The sequence below is a fragment of the Ursus arctos genome, unplaced genomic scaffold (genome assembly GCF_023065955.2).
Source record: "Ursus arctos isolate Adak ecotype North America unplaced genomic scaffold, UrsArc2.0 scaffold_37, whole genome shotgun sequence".
Classification (NCBI taxonomy): domain Eukaryota; kingdom Metazoa; phylum Chordata; class Mammalia; order Carnivora; family Ursidae; genus Ursus; species Ursus arctos.
In genome coordinates this window covers 2,849,870-2,876,637 of record NW_026623053.1, presented here as the reverse complement: position 1 = coordinate 2,876,637, position 26,768 = coordinate 2,849,870, and the positions used below count along the sequence as shown (strand labels likewise).

At 36.3% G+C, this 26,768-nt stretch overlaps 1 long non-coding RNA gene across 1 annotated transcript in view; it reads right to left on the bottom strand.

The window, feature by feature from the left end:
* Positions 1 to 18,102, bottom strand: part of LOC130542568 (uncharacterized) — a 33,341-nt gene extending 15,239 nt beyond the window's left edge. The window contains exon 1 of the long non-coding RNA XR_008957220.1: positions 18,082 to 18,102. This is a non-coding gene — a long non-coding RNA (uncharacterized LOC130542568). The remainder of the gene's footprint in view (positions 1 to 18,081) is intronic.
* Between the last annotated feature and the right edge of the window lie 8,666 nt (positions 18,103 to 26,768).

The window sequence follows — 26,768 nt, the reverse complement described above, 5'->3', positions numbered from 1 at the left end:
TACTTTTGCTTTGATTTGAATTGTTCATTAGTTTGTATAAATTATTATCTGAGTTTTAATTTGAGGTTACCGCCCCTTTAAGTGTTTGAACATTTAACAAGATACTACACATCTGATAATGCTCAGTGAATGTGTGTTGAATGAATACTAAATAAGAGTTATTAAGATAGTAACCTATACATTAGTGAAACATCTAACTAATGTTATTTTCATTTCATTGGTTAATTATTCCTTGACAGCTGAAATTTTACCAAGACATTATAAGAGATCAACAAGTTAAACTTTATTTTCAGAATGTTTTCTCAATTATGTTTCTTAGCCTTTGTATGTTATGACAAGTTAAATCAGTTAAATTTCAATCAGCTTCCATCCTAAACCAACCCCCAAAGTAAGTCTTAGAGTGTACATTCTAAAGTTACTTCCCCAAAACATGGTGCACCTCAGAAACTGAGAACATTATTAGAGAGAAAATAAAAATAATAATGTATTCTTGGAAATTAAGATGATTTGTTTCATTGCAATGTTTGGTAAAGAACCAGAATATTTTCCCTGAGATTTATAATTTCATGACCATAGTCAACCTTGGCAGTAATTTAACTGTAAAAAAAGTCTTTTGAGAGTCCCTACAAAATTAGAAAAAGGAATAGAATTTGATTCATAAGGACATTTGGAAAATCATTAGGATATGAAAGTAAGATTTGTTTCTACAAACCTCTACCAAGTAAGTTTTGCACACTTTGATTATTTATGTACATTTTTGATTCCTTCCATATGTATAACCTCAAAGCAATCTTGGAAAGATGATTCTAAAATTACACTGTTGACTAAAATTATATTGTTACATTCTTTATTTCAGTAGACTATTTATAGATGAAATTTCATTTAGTTGTGTAAGACCCCTAGTAACCATTAAAAGAAAATTAGGTCATCTTGGGTTTTCTGATACAATGGAATTTTAGGAAGCATTAAGCTTACTCATAATAATATTAAATATTATATTAATAGCAGGGAAAGGATTGTTCCTACATCAAAATGATATAACTGGATATATTTTTCAAGATAAATTTTGAGATAAAGACTTTTGACCACACTCTGCTTCATGTTCCACAAGTCTGATTGTCTTAAAATGTCTAACTATGCAAAAAAAAAAAATTTAAGATCTCAAGTACATTCCAACTTTTAACTAATCAGAACATTTGTTTTATGTTTTTTTTCCTACTGATTATTAAAACAGACTATGAGTTTACACATGTAAAAACACTTGGTTCCACCTTTAAATGATTCCCCATGACCATAAAGGAATTTGGAAGTATTAGCAAGGAGCCGGATGAGGGGCTCAATCCCAGGACCCTGAGATCATGACCTAAGCCAAAGGCAGACTCTTAACCGACTGAACCACCCAGGCACCCCACATTTTTATCTTTAATAGTTATCTACCAGAAACAGTTGAAGAATGAGAACAAAATACTTAGGAGGGCTAAACCTCTGATTTCTGTGTTTGGAAGAGGACTGACTTTCTATGTCCCAGAGATTTTGTCATAGTTTTCCATGTGTTCTCTCTTTAATCCTGGAAATATCACTGTGGATTAGGTTATAGTATCCTCATGTTTATGGACGAAGACAGCAAAGCTGAAAAAAGATAGTTCAGTAATGTCACAAAGAGAAATGAAACAGTTAATAAGTCAGGATCTAAGGCAGTAATTTGACTATGAATTTTAGGAAAATAAATAGAATTTACACTTAAAAAGGATCATGGGAAACCAACTGGAAAACAAAACAGGAAAATGCTTGCTTTGTTTTTGATCCTGGACTGGAATTCTTTAACATCTCACTGATTATCTGAATAGGCTATAATCCCAGGTCCAGAGGCTGAATCCAGCCAGCACCTGTGCATGACGCTGAGTCATCTGTGTGATACTTCTTGCTGCCTTGAAAAGACTCCATGCCTAGAACAGAAAGTACTTTCAGGGAAATAATGACATTGACTTGACCTATTCCCCAGCTGCCTGAAGAGTAGTTCACACACAGGTCTAAGACTGTTTGCCTATCCAGAGGAAGCTCTGGATGAATTGCTCATTCATCATCCCAACGTCTATAATTCAGGGTTGCTCTTGTGAGGTTGCTCTATTACTCCTCAGTAATAGCAAAAAGGCTAAAGTTATACAAACAAGACAACTTTGTCCTCCACCCTATCATGCAAGAAAGCTTACAATGTCTGTCTGTCTCTTTCTAGGTTGCTATGAATCTCTGTTAATGAAAAGATGAATAAGGGCATATGTTAATGAGGAGTCAAGTGCAAAATGAATGGAAATAGAAGGGAGGCCTTCTAGCCATGAAAAATATTTGAAAGTGATTTATTTCTCTTCTCCTATCTTTCCTTCAGAATTCACTTGCTCATGTCAACATTCCTTTCTCTCTTTAACAGAGTTGTTGAGAGAATAAATCATTGATATTGAAGTTATTTTGTGTCTACATTTATGTGAAAAGAAAAAGAAACAAACTGGGTATGCTTAAGTTGTTATGAATATCCAATTTGTTAGTATCCTCACTTATTGTTTCATATGTTTGACCAGAACTTCCAGATTTTTAATAATAAATTATTAGTTCTCATGAATATATTAAAAAGTTTTATTTTTTGACTTAGAAGCTCTCCTATAAAAAAGATTAGATATTTTCTAGGAATGTAAGAAAGGTTTAAAATAATATTGCTTTCTAGTTGTGAGTCTCTTGATACATTCAATTCACCAATTCAAAGTGAAAAAATCCTCTTTCATAAATTTTTTGTTTGAATTTGACAAAAGATTTAAAAAAATAAATTTCAGATGGCTGTGTAATGAGCAGCATGGCTCTTAAATCCTTTCCCCACAAGATTCCTAGTAACATATCACTTACAAATATGAATCCTATACTGATCATCTTTATATTAATCCATCTAACAGAGCAAATGTATTAATATGGCATGGGAATATACCACAATTAGTTTCTAGGTATTTTAAATTTCCAACGGTATATTATTTACAAGCAAATATATAGACAAACACGAACAGATGAAAATTTGGTATCTATCTCTTACCTGAAGTGTTCCAAGAATAGCACTGAAAAGAAAATACATGATACCGCCTAGCAAACTGTACAAAACCACCTACAATCAATTCAAGGTAATACAGAAAGTCAAAGCCATGAGGAAACATTTGTCAGTAGTCAACCTCTTCCTCACAATGCCAAAGCCATGCTCTCAGACAGGTAATGATCTCTGAATAACGGCTGGACACACTACAGGAAATGAGCTGTCCAGAGATGCTGCCTACTAACCTACAGAACACTATGTAGTGACTTCTTACTCCTACCTTGTCTCTGCTACCAGAGCCCTAGGACTGCACGAGACCACTACCTGGATAAAATTCTGCACATCACAGAATGTCCATTTTCTGGTTTGAGATGGGAGTTACAGTTGCCATACTGATATATCGTGCTTTGGATTCTGTTGATACACAAGGGCTGTGCATTTTAGTATAACAAAAAACAATAGCTTGTCATCTATGTGATTTACATAGAAAAGCTAGGGACAGGAGGTCACACTGACAGCTCCTATTTGGTGAACCTACCGTACAGTCCTTTTGGTAACGTTAGTTCCTTACCACTGCTTGCCCAGAGCTAGTTGAGCTATCCTTTTCTTGTAACAACAAATCTAAGACATGGTTTTTGTCTGGAAAATTGAGTGCACCGGGGGTAGCTACTGTTTAGGCCTGGCTCTACCTCCTTAAGTGTTCATCACACCCACTCCCCTCTTCCTATTCATGAGAGCCAGGCCTATTCAATTAGTCACAAACTCCCATAACCAGCTCCTATGTTTTCCACTTTCAAGTCCCTTAAAAATAAGTTATTGGCAATCCATATAAATAAAGAATAGAATTATTATTTAAAAATTAAAGTATTTAAGTTGAAATTAGAAATTTTTCATGCTTGCCTAAAATATTTTCAGAATACTAAAAATATAAATGCTGGTTTAAAAGAAGAACTGACAACTTCATGAATGCCATTTATTTTCTTTTGACTCCTATCTAATTCTCAATTTGTATCTTCTGACTCTACCCTTGTTACACCCCACTCACCTTATTCTTGCCTCATGCAAAATGTACCTTCATGCATTAGAACATTACCTCATCATTCCTTCTACCCTAAAGGCTCACTTCTCTCTTCCCTCCCTTCAACCCTCTGATAGGCAATCTCTCCTACTTCTGGTTTCAGCTTAAATGATGTTTCCTCATAGATACCTTCCTTAATCTACTTTATCCTCCTCCTAATCCTCCCCCATCCCTGACAAGGTTAAGATTCCCTTACAACCTCTCCAGTAGCAACCATCATTTTTTATAGTTGTATTTGCCATTTGCCATTATTTGTGAAATTATCTTTTTAACATCTATCTTCAATGCCATCCTGTAAACCACATGAAAACTAGTACTATGTACACACACTAGATAGATAGCATATAAATAATAAATAATCACTGAATGAATGAGAAAATAAATGAATGGACATGTAAATGAGTAAGTTAATGTCTTGAAGACAATAAAGAGAATACTTTTGTTAGCATATCTATCTGCTTTGCTTTAATTGTGGAATATCTATAACAAAAACACTTTTAATAATGCTTAACTGCTTTCCTAACATCAGACAGTGAATTTACTTATAAAGAGTATCTTTATTATAACACTTATAAATGACAAGCTTAAGTTATTTTCAGTTGAGAACATGACCTGCTTTAAAGATGAGTGACTCATTATAGTACTCACTCAAGGCTCACTACAGATAGCACTTGTATTTGTGCCCTGAGAAGACCAAGTAAAGCAAGTTCCTTGCCCTGTGGATGCTTGCAATTTATTCCCCCGGCCCCACCCCCACTGAGGGAAGCTCTACTGCTCTCCAAACAAAATAAACAAAAAAAGAACTTGAAAGCACATTTTATTTATTTTTAAAATATTGACTGATTGATTTTAGAGAGAGTGCACATGTGTGAGTACGAGGAAGGGTAGACAGGGAGGGAGAGAGAGAGAGAATCTCAAGCAGGCTCCCTGCTGAGAGTGGAGCCCAGTGAGGGGCTCCATCTCAGGATCCTGAGATCATGACCCCAGCTGAAACCAAGAGTCCGCTGCTCAATGGACAGCTACCTAGGCAACCCCAATGCACACTTAAATAGAAACTTCTCTACCACTTTGCCTGTATGTCCATGGACCATTTTATCATATGTCAGATATGGTTTGAGACATAATCCCTGCCCTCACAAAGCACATATTTCAGTCAGGAACACAGACTGGAAGAGAGATAATTCCTACACAACAGAACCATGGTTCTAGGGGAACTGGGGACAAATGAAAGGACTTCTGAGGAAAAGGGCTAATTTGCATAGACAGACAATGGCTTTATGCAACAGGCCACAAAAAAAGTTAGGTATTCTTGAAGGATTAGTAGGTTTTGTCAAGTATACCAACCAGGGTAGAGTATTATTAGAAGAAAAATAAAACCTCATGGGGAAAAGGTTAGGCACACTTTACAGGATCTATTTTAAAGTAAGTGTGGCAGTCAGGGTTGAATCTTATTCTAACGGACAGAATTGTTATAACCGAAAATACCAAAGGATGAATCGGAATTTCTAAATTTTCTTCTGTATTTTTTATAACTCATAATAATCCTATTGATCACAATGCTAAATGTTTTCACCATAGAAGAGTTTTACCAGAGTAACCATTGTAATAAACAGGCTGATACTAATATTCATGCCAATTGCTTTTTGACATTGTTGAAGTTAGTATCTTCGTCTGTTTTAGTTGCTTTACAGGCAGCACTGCTGGAGTGATCTGTGAACAAAATACTAGGAAATATTCCATCTGATTACATATCTTGAAGACAATGTAATAGCCTAGAAACCAAACAATGTAAGATTTCCAGTATTATTATGAGCTCTATGGAATATGGAAAGATAGTCTGTGGAAAGTCTATCATAGTCTATCTATGGAATGAAAGTCTGAACTAATGTCCTAACAGACTGAAGGATGAGAATTGTTCTTTATTAAATGCTACCATCAAGGGAAATTTCTATTTGGAATAAAACTTAGAAGAATATTTTCTTAGTCAGAAACTGAAGAAATTAAAGTTCTTATAGGAAACTCAATACAAAAGCATTATTTTATGTGTGTGTGTGTGTATATATATATATATCTGAACACTGGTATCTTTCTTAGAATACTGGGATAGTGTCTGAGTTAATAATACAGACTGTGTGATCTTATATATCTTTTTCTTACAGCATTTATTTTTTTATTTTTATTTTTTTTTAAGATTTTATTTATTTATTTGACAGAGATAGAGACAGCCAGCGAGAGACGGAACACAAGCAGGGGGAGTGGGAGAGGAAGAAGCAGGCTCATAGCAGAGGAGCCTGATGTGGGGCTCGATCCCATAACGCCGGGATCACGCCCTGAGCCGAAGGCAGGCGCTTAACCGCTGTGCCACCCAGGCGCCCCTTCTTACAGCATTTAAATAAACCTGTTAATTTCATTTTCTTTTTTTTTTCTTTTTTTTTTTTTAATGATTTTTTATTGTATTATGTTAGTCACCATACAGTACATCCCCGGTTTCCGATGTAAGGCTCGATGATTCATTAGTTGTGTATAACACCCAGTGCACCGTGCAATACGTGCCCTCCTTACTACCCATCACCGGTCTATCCCATTCCCCCACCCCCCTCCCCTCTGAAGTCCTCAGTTTGTTTCTCATAGTCCATAGTCTCTCATGTTTCATTCCCCCTTCTGATTACCCCCCCTTTCTTTATTCCTTTCTTCCCCTACTGATCATCCTAGTTCTTATGTTCCATAGATGAGAGAAATCATATGATAGTTGTCTTTCTCTGCTTGACTTATTTCACTTAGCATTATCTCCTCCAGTGCTGTCCATGTTGTAGCAAATGTTGAGAACTCGTTCTTTCTGATAGCTGAGTAATATTCCATTGTATATATGGACCACAACTTCTTAATCCAGTCATCTGTAGAAGGGCATCTCGGCTCCTTCCACGATTTAGCTATTGTGGACATTGCTGCTATGAACATTGGGGTGCATATGGCCCTTCTCTTCACTACGTCTGTATCTTTGGGGTAAATACCCAGTAGTGCAATGGCTGGATCATAAGGTAGCTCAATTTTTAACTTTTGAAGGGACCTCCACACTGTTTTCCAGAGTGGCTGTACCAACTTGCATTCCCACCAACAATGTAGGAGGGATCCCCTTTCTCCACATCCTCTCCAACAATTGTTGTTTCTTGCCTTGTCTATTTTTGCCATTCTAACTGGCGTAAGGTGGTATCTCAGTGTGGTTTTGATTTGAATTTCCTTGATGGCTAATGATTTTGAACATTTTTTCATGTGTGTGTTAGCCATTTGTATGTCTTCATTGGAAAAGTGTCTGTTCATATCTTCTGCCCATTTTTTGATTTGTTTATTTGTTTCTCGTGTATTGAGTTTGAGAAGTTCTTTGTAGATCTTGGATACCAGTCCTTTATCTGTAGTGTCATTTGCAAATATCTTCTCCCATTCCGTGGGCTGCCTCTTAGTTTTTCTGACTGTTTCCTTGGCTGTGCAGAAACTTTTAATCTTGATGAAGTCCCATAAATTCATTTTATCTTTTGTTTCTCTTGCCTTTGGGGATGTGTATTCTGAGTATTTAATTTAAAATGAATTTGGGGTCATTTCTAATGAAAAATATTAAAACATTTAGATCAGAAATTCTAGCCTCTGTGAATACTGTTTATGAACATATGATCCCACAACCAGATTGGGAAATGGGGAATTTGGACAATGGAATATCTTCTTTACCTTGTTTTAGAAGGAATAAAGCAATAAGTGGTACTATGGTTATATCATCATAAAAATTTGAAACACAAGGGTAATTTTTTTATATTTCTCAAGTTTCCAAAAAAGGTTTCCTAGCATTAAATTTTGCAATACTCATATTCTAATGTATTAAGGTTCCAGAAATGATTTGCTAACTTCATAATGTTTGCATACCCAAATAACAATTTAACTATAGCTCTCTTAGAAAATGTTTAGATGTTCTGAATATTAGTTTGTGAAGACAAGACGATTCAGAATAAAATTACCTTGTAGGAACCTTAAGCAATCTGTAAATTCTAATCAGATCTCTTATCTTTCTGTATCCACCCCAAAATAGTTGTGATTTGATGGCCTTAGAAAAGATAGTCAGTGTGTTTAGAAGGTTTTTGTTTTTGCTTTTTTCCAGAGAGCTAACTGTGCATAAAGGAGTTAGTTGTATTTACATTTAAAACATTTATCTCATTTACTGACTTTCAGAGATGAGTCACTGAAAAACATATGCATAAAATAAAATAGCCATGCCAGTTTAGGACCTATGCACAGTTGTGGGTGTGTACAAAAATATATTAATATTGTCATCCCTACAGTTATCCTTACCTACCTTACAGCATGGTCTGTGTGTGTTATTGAACCAACTTCCCATATGGACATATAGAAAATAGTTTATAAATACATAAATAAGTGTATATATATTTACATGGGTGCAATCCATTCTTATTCTAGTGAACTCCACAGGACATTACAGTTTTCATCTCCTTTTTTTCCCCTGCAACAACAAGATTTCATTGTATACTGCTAGAAATCATATTCCCAGTTGTGGCTGAGAGTAAACAAACTCAAAACAGGATCTCCAGGTCTCTTTATTGATACTGCCCTGGGAGGAGGCAGTGCATTAACAAGTGGGAAAAAAGGTAGGGGAGGAAGGGCTCTAAATTCAATGCACTGAAAAGAAGGAAAGAAACCCTCAAAGGAAAGCCATTTACTTTCCAACACTACCTGATAAACAAATTAATTTCCTCTTTCTTCCTCCAGGCTCCAAATGCCTGTTTTGGGGGCTAAGGGGGATGGGACTGTGGAAAGGAGGAAAAAGGGCATTAGAGATGGAGTTTTTTAGACTAGATGTTTGTAATTATTTAAGGTGACCATGTATGAGGGACTTAAGGGTGCCTTATTACAGATAGATTTCTTTTCAGAATAAAAGATTCTGTTCTAAATCTGCTTGTTTAGCTCTAACAATGGAAAGAGACTAACGAACAACTGGTACTTATATGCACTCAACACATAAGTCTGCCATTAGGCACTTTCTTTAGAGTTAGAGAATGATAATAATAGCAATTTCTATGCAAAGCATTATTTGCTGTGAATATTTACACAGAAAATATACTTGTAACTGAATTAATAAAGCAGCACTCTACAGATTATAAATGGAGACAAGGAAATTTAAATAGCTCTTATAATAGTTTTTGTTACAGGGAACTTTCCTCATATAGACACTTTTCAAAATCCCAATCTGCATTTTGTTGATGAGGTATAAGTATAAGATCATACCCTTCTGGACTAACAAAATGTTCATCTAAATGATTAGAAACAGGAATAAGGGTTCTGAAAACAAGATTACATGGTCATACCCACTAGATATACTTCCTTTCCAGCTGCTCTACGTGTTAGTTGGGGAAATGGATCCAATTGGTCTGTTGACACCATTTTTATTTGGGAGACTTAAACTCACTACCTTGTAGCACTGTTCCCCACCACAGGTGACTGCCCTTCCTTTTTGTTTACTTCACCACAATTAGTTTCTTACACAGTGGAAGCAAACGGGAGATTTCAACTGTTGGTAAATAAAGGGCTGTGCATGAGTGCCTCTTAATAGCTTATCATCGTGTGTAATCAAACTGAATAATTGCCGGAGAGGAGAGCTCCTACGCATTGGCAGATGCCCGTGGGCTGAGCTCTGCTCTGGAATGTCACCATGCAACAAAGCCCTGGATGGATAATGCATCAGCAGCACTGGGGCTCTAGGCATGTCACGCAGGTGGGAAGAAATCAGCGAGGTGAGGCAAATGTAAGTGTGCCAATGACACAGGAATGGTATTAGATGGATAGGGGGCAAGTAAAAAGACAAAGAAGCCAAGAAATTGAAGAAAACAGCTTTCACCACTAAATGGAAATTACCTTGAATGCTGCATTGCACCAGTGACTTTGACAGCTGAAACAGCAGCAAAGAGAACTTGACTAAGATATTGGCCATGCTGTTTGCTTTGCAAGGGGCTAAGTGTGGTTGACTTTCTCCTGACAAGATCAATCCCCGTTCATATAACACAATGAGCCACATTCAAGAATATTTTCTTGGGGGCATTCATAAAAAGACTGAAAAGCAGCAAGCTGTTCCTATGCCTGAATCCACAGGGACACAGAAATACATTCTCCAAATGCCATTTACCTAAGATTTTTCTTAGGTATTATATAAAATCATACTTTATAAATGCTTACTATTTTGTCATATAATTAAACTTTAATGTCATTTATCAATCAGCAAATAGATTCTCAGATTCCAGATAATCTTAAATCCACACTTATTTTGCCCCATTTTAAACTAAATTTCACAGACTAGAGCCTTGTTTCCTTGCTCTCTCTGTTTCTGTTGTTCTCCTACAGAACAAGCTATGTATATGGCAGATTGACTGGTGCTTACTGTTGGGTTTTGCAATGAGTTAGCTTTGTCATACACACATCATCATACACACATGACATGTATGTCATGCACATACATACACACACCAAGTTAAGTGAGCCTCATTATAGACTGGCATTCTCTATGACAGACAAGTAACATCTGTGCTGCTTTGTCTGCAAACAGTGTGTCTGCTGGGGAACCTTACTCACAAATCCTTTTAAACACACAAGCTCCCCCTTCTCTCTTCTTTTTGCACAAGGATGTGAATACGAATTGAAATTCCAAATTAACTATTCCAGATAAAGCTTAAGGTTTTCATTAATATTTAAATTGAACTATCAGATGTGATGTTGTGATATTTCATACCAACAGCTTTGCACAGAGAGGCTTTTAAATATTAAGGTTTCATCATTTTCAAAAGAAAGAAGGAATTGTTCTTTCCTTTCAAACACTGATACAGTGGAAACTAATGTGAGCCATGTAAGAAACAACAAAAAATGAAGCTGAAATTAGACAAGGAAATGTAGGTACCATCTCTGCATCGCACATCACCTTGAATATCAGAGCTCTGTGCTAGAGAGCTCATCCCAGCACTCAAAAGGGAAGCAACTGTAGTAGTTCAACCAGCAGCTGTTTGTTTGGCTCTTTCCAGGGCCTGCCTAGTAATAGCTATTCAATATCTATTTAACATTGAACAAATAGAGATGTGAGCTAGATGTTGTGAGGGACACAAACACGTAATAAACAGCCTCCGTCCTTGATTATGTTAGAGTATTGACAAATTATTCTCATGGTTCTCAGCATAAAAATCGGAAGACTATCTAGAAGAGGAATGACAAGCATTGGTCTGACATTGATTGAATGAAGAGGGACTTCCAAAAAACGGAATGATATAAGCACAGGGAAAAAAAAATGGAATATTCCAGGCTATTAAAGGGACACTTAATGGCCAGATGGCCGGGAGCAGAAGGTTCATCTAGGGGAGCGGTAGAGGTCATACTTGAAAACAAAAGTGAAGACGGAGTCACGGAGCACACTGAATGTCAGTCCTTTGAGCATTCTACTCCATTTCATGAGAAAGAAGCCACTGAAGGATGTTTTAGAAAGGGAATGAGACGGAAATTAGTTGTTTGGGGAGATTAGCATAGCTATCCCAGAAGCCTGTTCATCTTTCTAATGGGAAAATATAAATATTCAATTCAGGCAATTTCAAAGTTTTCTAAGAAAGAAGGAGTACATCCTTAAAGCACTGGTGTTATGATCAACTTTCTCTGAGCTACTGATCTTTTAATCATCTCATAATGTCTTCGTCAGTCCTTGATATACCCTATCTAATTAACTATGCCTTGTGTTTCCTTGAAAGAATCATCTTTATCTAGATAGCAAATGTTGGGACATCTCAATGCTAGGATTTTAGACTGGTTCTTCTCACTCTGTACTTACTTCATAAGCTCCTTTTTATACTCATGATTAACACAGCTCCCTATCAACGGATGACCTTCGAAATTCTATTGTGAGCCCAGCTATTTCCTCTGAACTCTTGACCCTTATGGCCAACTGCTTAACTAACATTTTCTTCTGTAATATCAAAAAACTCCTCACCAGGGCACCTGGGTGGCTCAATTGGTTAAGCCCCTGACTCTTGATTTCAGCTCAGATCATGGTATCAGGGTTGTGAGATCAAACCCTGAATGGGGCTCCATGCTGAGCACGGAGTCTGCTTAGGATTCTTTCTCTCCCTCTCCCTCTGCTTCTCTCCCTCTCTGCTCCTCTCCCTGCTCATGTGCGCGTGCACGTACACACACACACACTCTCTCTCTCTCAAATAAATTAAATAAATAAATAAAATAAAAAAAATAAATATCATCACCTGAGATGCTAGATGTTTATTTACTATTGTTAATCTCCCTTGCAAAAATGTAGGTTCCTTATGGGCAGAAATTTTTATCGTTTTGTTCATCCATGCATTCCCATGTCTGCAATAGTGCCTGGCACATAGATGATATTCAAAAATATTTTTGAATGAATAAATGGCTGACTCTCTGGTTAGCCATTATCTATCATTTCCAGTGGTATACTAACTGAGCAGACTATTTTAATCACCAATATTGTTTAGAAATACTGGCACATAGTGATAATAAAAAATGGTTGAACTTTTTATTGCCTACAGTATTCTTTTTAAATTCTCTATAGACAGTGTACTCCTTTATTACCCAGACCTAAGGAAAACAGCTTCTACTACCTCTCCCTTGGTAAATTATTGACAATCCTTCTCTTAGACTACTTCGATCATCACTTTTCCCTATTTCAAACTCCATGCTGTAGTCATACCCATCTTCTTAAAACATACATCTGATCATGACATCACCCTGCTTAAAATGCCAAAAAGGCTTTCTGTTGTGGTTAAGATTAAAACAGCACATGATTAACATAGACAACAAAGTCTTGGGGGATCCAGATCCTACTTACCTTTCCACCTCTCCTTGTATAATACTCTTCTACTCCTGCTCACTTCTGCTCTCTCTGCTCCAGCCACATGGACCTTTTTGCTTTAGAGTCTCATACTTGGCGTGCTCCTGAACTACTCAAAAGACTTCCACTTCTCTCTTCACCTAGTAAATTGCATTGCCCCCTTTGGTCCTAGGCTTGGAGATGCTCCTCCTCAGAAAAGCTTTTCCTGATCTCCTTGACTCAGTCAAGTGTCCTTTATAGAACTTAGAGTTACAATTTGATATTTGTTTGTGTCTGCTTTTGTTCACATTTGCAAATATTTAATTACTTCATTACATAAGTTATTTAAGCATTTAATACTTACATCTGTGAGTCATTCACTATACCGAACACTTGAAATACAGCAGCAGACAATTGCAATTGTTGAGCTAACATTCCAGTGGAAAGGTAGATAATAACTAGTATACTACACATCACAACGCTAAGCAGTACTAAGAGATAAAAGACAAATAAAGCAGAATAACTGGTAAGGGAACACAGAGATTATTATATCAGGTAAGGTGGCCAGGGAAATTATTTCCACAGAAAGGATATTTGAACAAATAACAGAGAAAAGTGAAAGAGAAAGTATTACAAATATTTGGGCAAAGATAACCCTAAGCAGAAGGAATAATAAGGGCAAAGGACTCGAGGCCAAAATCCAGCCACAGCACCAGTGATGCTAGAAGTGAGTGAGCAAGTAGGAAATGAGATGCGAACACACAGAGCTGTTGAGATCATATTGAATATCACAGACCAAGAAAAAGAGTTTAAAATTTGGATTTTATTTTGAGTGTGCTAGGAAGGTGTTTCAGAACAGGAATGTAATAATCGAATTTTAGTTTTAAAAGATTTCCTCTGGCTGACATGTGGGGGATAGGTTATGGTAGCAAAAGAGCAGGAGCTGAAACCAATTAGGATGTTATTTTCAGTAGTATGGACAATGAAATAGAAGGATAACGAAAGATCATGAGTAGATGTCAGATTCTGAATAAATTTTGAGAGTAGAGCCAAAAAGATGGCTTGGATGGGGTATGAAAAAAAGAAAAAATCAAGGAAGACTCCAAGATTTTTGGCCTGAGCAACCGAATGTATGGTGTTACCATGTACTGAAGTAAGAAAGATTGGGAAAGAGAGGAGTTGATAAATGGGCTTTGGACACGTTAATTTTGCTATGCCTATTAAAAATCCAAGTAGAGATGTCAAGTATACAGCTGGATATAAGCCAGACTTAAAGTTTTAGGACGTTATGTTGCTGATTTTAAAAACATCAAAATGAACAGAACTGAAGACTGGAATTCCTTCATAATAATTTAAAATCATTATTTTCTTTATAACATTCAAGATAGAGCCAAAATATTTCACTTGCATATGTGCTACCACTGGAGAAGACTATGGACATGAATATGCCTTATATATCCTTGCTAGCTTAAAAATTGAAGGGCCCAAAGAAGGTACTAAATAAACACTGACTGTTTTATTTTTATTTTCTTTTGATAACCCAGATAAGCAGAGAAAGAAAATAATAGCAACACAGCCTCTGGCATAATGGAGCCCTAAAGAGGGTTTACAGAACAAAATTGGATAAACTGTCTAAAAGCAAAGAATAAGGAAAGGGGACAGAATACACGTAATAAAAAGAGCAGGAATGGGGAATTAGTATTTGAGTTCTAGCTCTTTCTAGAACATACTTGTTAACCTTGGGCCAATATTCTCATCTCTCTGGTCTTCAATAAAATCTGCTCAAAAAAAGCTACACAGTATTAGTATTCTTCTGAATTCAGAGGAAATCAGCCTCATTTTCTTGATCACTTAGCTTTCAAAACGGCCTGATTTTTGTTTGCAGGTTTACTTTATTGTGGACTGCAATATTACTAACCATTTCAGAAACTCCTGAATCTGAGCCATATACGTTTAGTGCAATGCTGTTCTACTAACCAATATTAACATATCTTCTTTAGCTACATACTTAATAGGAACTGTCAGCTTATATAAGTTTTTACACCTTGGTTAGCCATTTTGTGGGGCATAAATTAACTCAACCACCAAGGGAAATGTGTAAACAACTGAAAATCCTAGGAAGGAAGGGGACACTGTTAGTGTTCAAAGGACACTTTCACGATTATTCTCATCCACATGGGCTTAACAACAACAGAGAAAAAAAAACTTTGAAAATATACTATGGGCACCACTATTTAATTAATAATGAAAGGACAATCTAGTTAAAAATGTAAAAATACATCCAATAGAGTCTTCCTCTGACTTGCCACCCTGGATATATTTGAGGACACTCATCTAAGTAGAAGAGGCTCGAAATAATATGAGGACTGTAGGACCTCTTGAATATTGCTTTTCAGTAAAATAAATGCTTGAAAATTTTTAAAAGATCTTATTTATCTGAGGGAGAGAGAGTGCAAGTGCATGAGTGGGAGGGGGTGGAGGGGCAGAGGGAGAGGGAGAAGCAGACTCTGTGCTGAGCAAGGAGACTAACACAGGACTTGATTCCAGGACCCTGGGATCGTGACCTGAGCTGAAGGCAGATGTTTAACGGACTGAGCGACCCAGGCACCCCACTATATAGTGCTTGGATTTTGGCAGTAGAAACTAGATGCACTACTACAGTAAAGAGATTTTTTTTCTCATCTGAGAAGCAGCCTTAATATAAAGAAAATATTCTACAGGGACCAGTCTAATTTCTATTTAACAGATATAATATACAATAAAATTAAATAATATGGAACTTATGAATAAAATAAGATTATATACTTTCATTAAAATGCATATTTATAACTTAATTTATCTATTATTAACTGTCTTTTTTTAGTTTTCCATGAACTCTTTTCTTACTCCAGAAAATGGCTGACTGACTTCTTTACTGTGTTTTCCAGCACAGTTTTCTAAACTGTGCTCAGCAGAACATTAGCGTTCAAGAAGATATTAATAGGTGCTCTACAAAATAAATAGTAAATAATAGTACTAAATCATAATAATAAATAAATAAACAAACCATGGAGAAATGCTGCATGACATATGAAAGGCTCTGGAAAGTTCCACAGCAAAAAAATAACTGATTTTGTTTAAACCAGCAATTCCCAGACTTATTAACCAAAAAGCTTTTTTTTTCCCCGCAGCACCTATGAACAATTCCCGAGACTCTCATGTTACATAGAATACAGTTCGGAAAACAGTCCCTTAGTAGTTGACAGATAACTTCTACATAGCACTTCCTACACTGTATTGTACTTACTAGGCAATGACCTGTGTATACACGGGACCTTGTTTTATTCCTACTTCTCTACATTCTTTGCTAAGTTTTGATCTACAGTGGTTACTAATGTTAATTTTTTAAAAATATTATTTAAATATATTATATAGAGAAACCCATTAGTTTATTACTGATCTTCAAGAAAATGTTTTGGCTAAATCTGAGTATATTCCCTGTGTGGGCTTGCAGCACTCTTCCAGCGTGGTGTGATTGTGCTTGCTATTTGAGCTTGTTAAAATCATATCCATTCTCCAAAGCACTGATAGATAGTCCAGTATCATTTCCTCTGTGAAATTCTCCCCAATCCCCCCACTAAAAATTATGTCTTTTCTCCCCTCATGATTTCTCACAGTACTCCCATGCATCTTGATTCTCAACAGACTTTCAACTGTGTAGTGCACTTTACTTGTGGACATGCCTCATCTACCATATATCTGCTCCATATTTGCATCCACCCATGCACCTTGCTCTGGGCCTTGTACAAACAAGTATTTAAAAAATTACTTCTTAAAAATATGAAAAGACTATCCTAATAAGACAAGGTACAACTGCATAAGATTTCCTGTTTGATTTCTTGAGCAGCACTTACGAAATTATTGAATCATATAACAGAGTAGAGAGGAAAGAAGTTGGAAAGGATTTAGCTCAGTTGTTTTCAAACCTGCCTAATTACCAGAATCATACTGAACCCTTTCAAAGCTTTGCAAAAACTAAAATAAAACCTTATTCCAGACCTGAACTCTAATCTCCAAGAATGGTTTTAGAACCCAGATTACGCAGATTGCTCCTAACCCTGTCTCTGTTCCACCAAAGAAGCCACATCCTACAACCCCTTCTCTGCCACTACGTCATCATAAGAGGCTGACCCTGGAGACCAAGAGCCTGAAAGCACAGCATAGAGAAACAATGATCCCCTTCCTTGCCATCTCTGTTGCAAACACAGAGGACTGCCAACAGAAGTCATTTGCAGATACTACACCAGGAAGGAGGACCAACAAGCAGCTGGAAATAGCATGGTATTACTTAAAGTACCTAACTGGCCAACAGCATCAGAACCACTGGAAAAGGTGATACGATGTGGATAACTCAGGCCCAGCAAACCATAAACTCAGGTGCAAGGTCAGAAAAATCTGCATTTCTGACATATTTTAATGTCCACTAAAATTTGAAACTAAATGGAATAGTGGTAAGGATATACAAACTTTGAAGTCAAAAAGCCCTGTTTTCAAATCCTAGATCTGCCACTTTTCATTGGTTGCACAATACTGGGCAACTGTATAATGGGAATTTTGTAATAATTAGATGGGATGTGCCACACTGAATCTAACAGATAGTCAGGATTTAGTGAATAAAAGCTACCCTTGTGTTGATGTTGCTGCTGGTGGTGGTGGGTTGGTGGTGGATACACAAGAGGAACATCTGTCATAGTCCTGAGTGCACTGTGGCGCATTATGTGCTATGTGACACTTACACTCACCCTACTGTCTACTCTTGAGACCATTCCCTACGAGTCTGTAAGATTCTGTTTTTTGGTATGTATTTAGCAGCTCACATAGTATAACTCCTTTGCACTCCTTGTTCACATAGCAAAAACCAATAACGTCTATTATTATGAATATTTATGCTTCAAAGCAAACTTTCAACAATTTTTACTTTACACAATTTTTATATGCAAAAATCTTATAAATATTTTTGATTTATAAAAAGTGGTTTTAACTATTATTCTAATTTTGCAGGTGAGAAAATAGAGGTTTAGAGGTACTCACTTTCTGAAGACCACATGGGAGGTACATATGTAGCACACCTTAGACTGAATCCTTATTTCTGCCACTGTACCAAAGCAGGCTGCTTGAAACATTTTCTGGAAAGTTAAAGAAATACTTATTAAGTTAATTTTATTTTAGCCCATTAAATATTTGTAATGCCAACAAGATACCTCTATACATCTGAACGTTTTATTAACTATGCTATGAGATTATAATCTCATATTAATAAAGAAAAATCACCCAGCTCACAGTGACCATGAAAAAACTGCCTGTTTTATACAGGAAATATTTATGCATAGGTAAAAAAAATATGTAGTTCAAATATCAAAACATATTAAAACGTATGTAAAGCATAGGGCACCTGGGTGGCTCAGTCAGTTGAGCCTCTGACTCTTCATTTCATTTTTTTAATTGATATATTTAACTGATGTACTGTTCAATGATGGGCATTAAGGAGGGCATGTGATGTGATGAGCACTGGGTGTTATATGCAATGGATGAATCACTGAACATGAATCTTGATTTCAGCTCAGGTCGTGATCTCGGGGTCTTGAGATCAAGCCCTGCACCTGGCTTTGGGCTCAGTGGGTAATCTGCTTGAGATTCTCACTCTCCCCCTCTCTCTGTCCCTCCACCTACTCACATATCCGCTGTCTCTCTCTTTAAAATCAATAAATCCTAAAAAAAAAATATGTAATGCAAATTCCCTCCCACATCCACCTCTGGGCCCTATCTACACAGGTGCCCTCCCCTGCAAGGGTCATGTATTTCCCAATTCCATGTGAATCTCACCTCCAAATGTTATGTCCATATGCAGAAGCTCTGACCCACCTCCTCCCGAAAGCTAACCACTAGGACAATTTTTAAGGTTTTTTATGCTTACACAACTTAAATATAACAGGTACTTCTAACTTCCCTCATTTGCACAAAAAATAAACTATATAGTACAAACCGTTAAAAATCTTGTTTGTATTTCTCAACAACATATATTGGCAATCTTTACATAGGGCTATGAACAGATTGTCCTAATTATTTTCATGTTACTACTTTGCCTTAATGCGACATAATTTATTGAACCACATCCTATTAATGTACATTTTCTTCAATTATTTGCTATTATAGACCAAACCATATGAAACTGCTAATATTCAACTATTTTTGATAAATGTAGATTTCATATAGTTCAAACTAACATAAACACTACCGGAATAAATTGCCTTGCATATTTGCGCTTTTGGACAGAGGTAAGTAGAACCCAAGTACAAATTTCCAGAAGTGGAAGTACTAGGTTAAAGGGAATATAATTTAAATATATTTTTCTGCAATCTTAATAAGTTTTTCAATTTACCCACCAGAAGAATTACACAAACTTGTACTTTCAACAGCTGTTTTTTAAGTGCCTATTCTCCTCTAGTTCCTCCATCAGAGTATTATTAAACTTCGGGAAATGTGTCAATGCAATGATTGCAATTTATTTTGCTCTTACTCTATCTCACTCTCTGTCTCTGTCTTTTGCTGTCTTGCTATCTCTTCGCATTTAACAATCATCTTCTTCATGCCCTTTGGAATTTGAGCCAACATCCCAAAGTTCTTTGCACCCCAAACTCATAAATGAATCACTTCATGTTTTGTCCTAGCATTTTTACTATTTATTCCTCATATTTAAATATTTTACCTATTTGAAATATATCCTATTGCACATTGAGATATTGGCCAAAATTCATGTTCTTCAGATGTCTTCCCAGTTGTCCTAATACCACTCACTAAGTACTCTCTTTCTCCTACAGCTGACTTCAGACACTACCTTTAACATATATTTTACACTCATATGTATTTTTTATATTTCTGAAATATCTAGTCTTTTTCTTTGATATGTCTCCCTTTTGTACTATTGTTATAACATTTAAATTTTCAATGCATTGAATTTTCATATTTATTAGACTAATTTTTCCTCACACTCGTCTTTTTCAGAATTTTTCTAGTTATCATTTTTTATTCGTATTTTTATTAAAAAATCAATATACAGTTTATGACTAGGAATACATACACATGTTTCAAATATAAAAATCAAACAAGGGGTGCCTGGGTGACTCAGTCAGTTGTATGTCTAACTCTTGATTTTGGCTCAGGTTATGACTTCAGGGTTGTGAGCATTGGGCTCTGGGCTGGGTGTGGAGATTCTCTCTCTCCCTCTCCCTCTGCCAATCTCTCTCTCTCTCTCACTCTAATAAATAAATAAATAAATAAATACAGACAGACATACATACATAAATAAAATGGTTGACCACGTCACTCATTTAAATAAATAAAGAAGTGAATGAACGAAAATGGTTGACCATGTTGTTCATTTAGATAAATAAATAAATAAATAAATAAATAAATAAATAAGTGAATGAATGAAATGGTTGACCATGTCGTTCATTTAAATAAATAAATAAATAAATAAATAAATAAATAAATAAATAAAACAAAATGCATTCATTGCTGCCTCCACTCTGCCCAGTTACTCCCTTATCATCACAATAACTATTGCTGACAGGTTTTTTGTATCATTTCAGTTATTACTTATTCATATAAAGTAAAATGAACATAATTCCTTCCCTCTATTTTATACACAGCAGCATACTATACACCCTGCTCTATGCCTCTTGCAAGCACTCCTTATCCAAAGAGAATATCATGGAAGTAAAAGGTATATATCAATTTAACCCTCATAACAAACCTCTGCATTATATAATAATGAAAAAACTAAGGCAAGAAGAGGTAAAGTAAAATGACCCAAGGTCACACAATTTTAAGCGAGAAAACTGGGATTCGAATCCAGTTAGCCTAACAATTTTCATCATTGGTCATCTTAAATGTTTCCAACCATTGTTTCTTTTGTGTTTTCCCCATTTCCTTGTGGAATTGTTCTCCCATTTAGGTCATACTTAAAATGGTTTAGTTCTCTTTTGTACTAAAATTCTAGTGAATAACGTCTTGTTTCTGAGCATTAATTTAACTCTTTAAAGAAACACAAGTACTCTATCTGTCAAGCATTTGCAACCTGAAAAATGTTTGAGTCATGTTGGTGATGGTGGTTGGAGAGTGGGATGAGGAGGGATTGATGGCTAGCTGGATAATCACTGTGCAATGTGGAGAAGTGCAAATGAGCTGGTAAAGAAAGACTCAATTTATTCGGTGTTAGCTACAGACACAGAAACTGGGACTGATGCATGACAACATCTTGTATACATAAACCTTCCAAATCCATCTCCAGGGGATACTTGAAGTAGACTTTTTCCCCTTTCTTTTTGGCTGTTCCTATTCTAAATCTTTCTATATTTGGGTAATCTTCCATTTTAGGATTCCTGGTGGGAGGTATAACCCACCTCTTACCCAAAAATCTGAAAGTGGTAGATTTTTATATTCACAGCCTATCTTATGCCTAGGGAGTATGTCGTCCAATCAGATGAGTCTGCACCAGACTTTAGATGTGAGCTAGGGAGTCTGCTCTGCCCCCATGCTCTTTGCACATATCTCTGGGCAATAGGAACAGATGGTGGTAAAAGTGGCATCCAATTCTTTTATCAGATGTGTTGAGGGGTAAGCTGCAATGAATAATGTTCCCACTGGTGGCATAACGTTCTCCTAAGGCCAGGCCTACTTTGTTATTTTTGCCTTTGTTCCTGATCCTGTCATCTCAGAATTGGTTTTCTAGCCTTACAAACAACACTTTGAGTAACCTAAAGGGAATGTAATAAATTCGTTTTCTGCCTAAATTAGATAGCATGTAATTCTGTTGTTTGTAATAAGTACCTGACTAACATAGCACTCTCTACATAGGAAAGAGAAGTAAACATTCCCACTCATTCATTTACTAAACTAAGTGCCTATCTTGAACCATATGACAAACTATCTTCCAAGGCTACAAAGATAGCAAACCATAATCTCTGCCCTATCACAGAAACTCGTATCACATCTGGCATCATGTATGAGATACCATAAACCCCACTTACCAGTTTTTCATGATATCTGAAATTCTCACCTCTCTAACAGAGATTCTTGATTAAGGTATCACACATCTAAGTGACTTTAGTCGCTAGTATTGCTCCAGAAATTGTACCAATTATTTATTGCATTTTAATCCTATTGATAGTGATTAGTTTGGTGGATCCATTATTACCTTGGAAACTAAAATTGAGAAAAACTGAGTATATTTTAATTGGAGAGAAATTATCCACAACACCTACATCCCCAAACTGCTCACATTTCTCCCCAGTGTTTGTCTTGTCTACGTCCATCCCAGCCAGGGGGATCCTGTTACTGCATATTCTCATAAACTCCATGGAACAACTTGGAAAACAGTGTATTTTCTGCTTTTCCCTTCCTCACGTCTGTAAATTTTACTTTGGTTGAGTAGTTACACTTTTGCTGAGCAAGTTGGATCCACTGTGATTTTATTGAGATCCTATTCTTAACATTTTCTAAAAATGCCGACTCCATTCTTCTGTACAATCACTTAGCCTCCCATTCACCTTGAAATGTGTTATAGCTTAGAAGTTACAGTACTTTGGTGAAGTATATTCAAATGACAAAAGTGTAAGTAAGAGTTTTTAAAGAAGACATATCACATTATCACAAAACATGTTGTTGGTGGTGGTGTTCCTTCCAGCAGCCCAATCAGCAACTGCCAAAGAGAACTTCCTGTGTTATAACTGTGTTATATAGAACTCTTTCCTGTGGGAGTAATAGAAAATGCATTGAGCTATTCTGTATTCTAAGAATATTGTATTCTAAGAATATTTAGTGTCTTATGGAACCCAAGGGCAGGGATGCAGCTGAACCTTAAAAATGGACTAAAATCAGGCATGGGAGTACTCTAGAGAACACAGGAAGGACCCTCCCCCCATTGTTTATCTCTGCTTCTCTCTACAGATGTGTGGTATTCTTCCACTGGCGTTGGGCAGGTTTTTCTAATTCCTAAGCTACCTGGACTCAAATGTTCATTGACAATAGATTCCAAGTCTCTACTTCTTGCTCAAGAGATTCTGAAAGAGATGGAATATATTATTCTGTATTATACGTTCTCAAAGAAGAAATCTATTAAGTGCAACATGAAGATATTGACTTCCAATGGAAAATCATTTAATTCTGTCTGGGTGCAGGTTCATACTGACAACGGGCACCTCTACAGCTCTTCACTACACAGTATTCTCCCATGCTGACCATCACTGTTTGGATATGACAGTGTCTCTTCTGAGAAACATTCTTAAGCCTGAAACCCCCTGGGCTGAATGACATACCCCTCCAACCTTTTCCCACAATACACTGGGCATCTTTGCTTTATTGTGTGATATGGATGAAGGTCAGAGAAAGTTCCCAGAGCGGGATTGTGGAAGGAGCAGAGAAAAAGCAGCCAGATAAATGAATAAATCTGGTGAGCACCATACTGTACAATGACATATTTGAATAATGTTACTTGTTTTTATTTTGTTTTGTCTTATTTTTTCTCTTCAGAGGGGACTAAGCACAAAATATAAATGCATCCAAATCTTCCAACACTAGAATAAGAAAAAATATTTTAATATATTTTAAAAATATATTCTGAAGGTAAATTTTATATGTACACACACACACACACTTACTCATAAACACACAGATCCCCAAACTATAAATTTAGCAACTGTCCTTAGAATGTAACTTCAGAAAAAATAAGGATATCATTGGGTTGTGTGTAATGTAAGTGCTGTAAACTTAAATGCTGCTGCTAAAACAAAGAAACCTCTCTTAATGGTTAGACTTTTTACCAAGTGCTAAGAGTTTTATCTGTTACCAGATAGCCTTAGGGCTTTGAGATTAAAACAAAAACATAATATTATCTTATATTCTCTCCTACCCATCTGCATTCACATTTGTAAAAACAGAGCCAGTGAGGCTACTCAATTAGCAAATTTCATTATGTTTTACCATTAAAATCTCTTAGTTCTTTGTACCCCTGAAAAAATGTTGGTAATATACTTATGAGAGCACAGATAGTAAACATACAAGAAACAAGTAATTACAATTGATGGAGTATGTTAAGTGTTATTTTAGAGCTAAGTACAAAGTATAAGATATCTTGATGACTAATGTTCTCTCTCTGCCTTAACCCCACATTCAATAATTTACCATATCTCCCTAAACCTTTCTACTTATCTTATAAATTGTACCGTCCTTTCTTTTTAAAGATTTTATTTATTTATTTGAGAGACAGCAAGACAGAGAGCATGAGCAGTGGGGTGGGGCAGAGGGAGAGGGAGAAGCAGATTCACTGCTGAGCAGGGAGCCCCACGACAATGACGACGATGATGACTGGGGCTGGATCCCAGGACCCTGAGATCATCACCTGAGCCGAAGACAGACACTTAACCTACTGAGCCATCCAGGCGCCCCTGTACCGTCTGAATATTTCTTGAAAATGCTCCCTCTCCACTTACATTTGTTCTTATCTAGATTTCCATAAACTTTTAAAGTTTCTCCTGCTTCCTACCCTGACCCTACCTGTTTCCCACATATATACCAAGAGGTATCAGGGATGACCATGTTACTCCCCTCATTAAGTCCAGCAAAGACTCCACACTCCCATTTCCAGCAAAGTTTGAACTTCTTAACATAATGTATAACACTTCTGTGAACTGGCTCCTACCTACCTGCGTCTCCAATTTCCTTCTTATCATGTTCTTATCAAGTTCTTTTTTGAACAGTCTGTATTCCTAGATGTCTTCGCATATCAAATCTTCCCTGGGCCTGAAATGCTATGAACCCCCTTCCCCCATAGACCATCATGGCCACTGCAAATCTTCATTATCTGGTGCTTTTCTATATTGAAAAGTCAGGTACCATAGTTCCTCTTCCGGGAACACTTCCCAAGCTTTCCATCCCCCTAAGCTAAGTGAGGGTCTGTCCAGTATTTCTCATGGTATCCTATGCTTCTTTGCTTCACTATATTCACTTACTGTATTTAATATGCTCCATTGTCATGAGTTCTTTAAAAAGTCTCTCTTTCCCAATAGGCTATTATTATCATATAATGCTCTGCTTTATCGTGTTTAGATAATTTTAGAATTCAGAAATATATAAATATATAAATATGTAAAGGAAGCTGACCTACCATTTGCCCATATCTTTACTTCAGCCTGTAAAATAGGAGTTCCTAAGAAATATTGGGAGACAGCTTCTGCTCTTCCCTTTCATTCTCCAACCTTCCATACCCATCACTTACTCAGTCCTCCCTGATCACCCCAAATGGAAGAGCAATGAGATGATCTAATGTGAAGCTTTAGGAAAAGGGTCTGTAAGCATGCATAGCCTCTCTTGGACCTGCCTACCTGGAATTAATGTACCATCCTCTGCCCCCAGTTTATGATCATTGAGACAGACCCTGCCCCTTGAAGAGATGGGGTTGAGCTACTGGGTTCCTGTGCAATGAAGAGGTGAGTGAAGTCAATTCAGAGCTAAACCTGATCTAGCTTTAAATCTAAGCCAGATGCCACATTCTGACTTTACTGGTCCTAATGATAGTAGTTCAGTCTCTGACTCAGTTATTTCTCAATTGGTTTAGAATCTGGAGGGAATAGTGAGATGTGAATAATTTAGTCCTGTCAGAGACCCTCAAAGTAATATGAAGGTTAACACTTAAAATTGCACTGAAACCAACCTTTAAGGGAATCTTTTCAGTAGGAAAATGTAACTAGAAAAACACTGATAAAAATAAAGTTATTTAAAAATTTGTCTTCAATAGCTGGTTATAGATTTGTAATTTGTGCTTAAAAATAACTGAACTCCCTACTAACAGAAGCATAGATTTGGAAATTTACAACTCTTTAGATGCTGTTGAAAGAAATTAGAGAGATCTTATTATTCACCACAGTCAATTCTTAACTTCTACAGCTTTGATTTAAAGAGTTAATTTATCTTTGCCGAGGAAAATTATCAATACAAAATATAAAATTAATTGAATGTTGAGTTAGAGGAGACTTGAGTAAAGTATTTTAAAATAACCATTCCCTTGAACAGTGAACTCTATGTGACCTTTACTAGAGCCATATGATGTTTAAAAAATTAAGTGAGTAGAAAATTAAAAGGAAAATGTTCTACCATTTTTCTTCGGTCTCACTGACACCATTGCCCTCTATTTATCTACAACCAAGAGGCACTTAGTACTTCCAATAAATACGAAGTAAAATCATTTCAGGGCTGACTGTAGAGTAGCAAAATCAAAGGGATTCTAACTGCTACATAAATATGAGGCAGCTCTCTACAGTGGACGGAGAAGTTGAGAGAGGGGGACCTGAATTCTAGATAACCTAGGCTAAGTTACTTATGTCTGTAAGCCTCCACTTCTTCACATATAAAATGGGGATGATAATAATACGATGATCTGATAGGGTTATATAAGGATTTGAATGAGAATTACATAAGGTTCATATATGTAAAATACTTACAAGAGCATCAAGCATATAATTAGTAAATAGTAATAATAGCAAAGACAAAGTACTTGATACTTCCAGGCACTGTCCAAGTGTTCTACATACGTTAGTTCATTTAATCCTCATATCTCTATGAGGTATGTATTAAATATTAGTTGATATTATTGCTTACATTACTAGAATTTCTAAAATGTTTATACATCTCTTGTGCCCCATTTACACATTATTCTTTTGCAC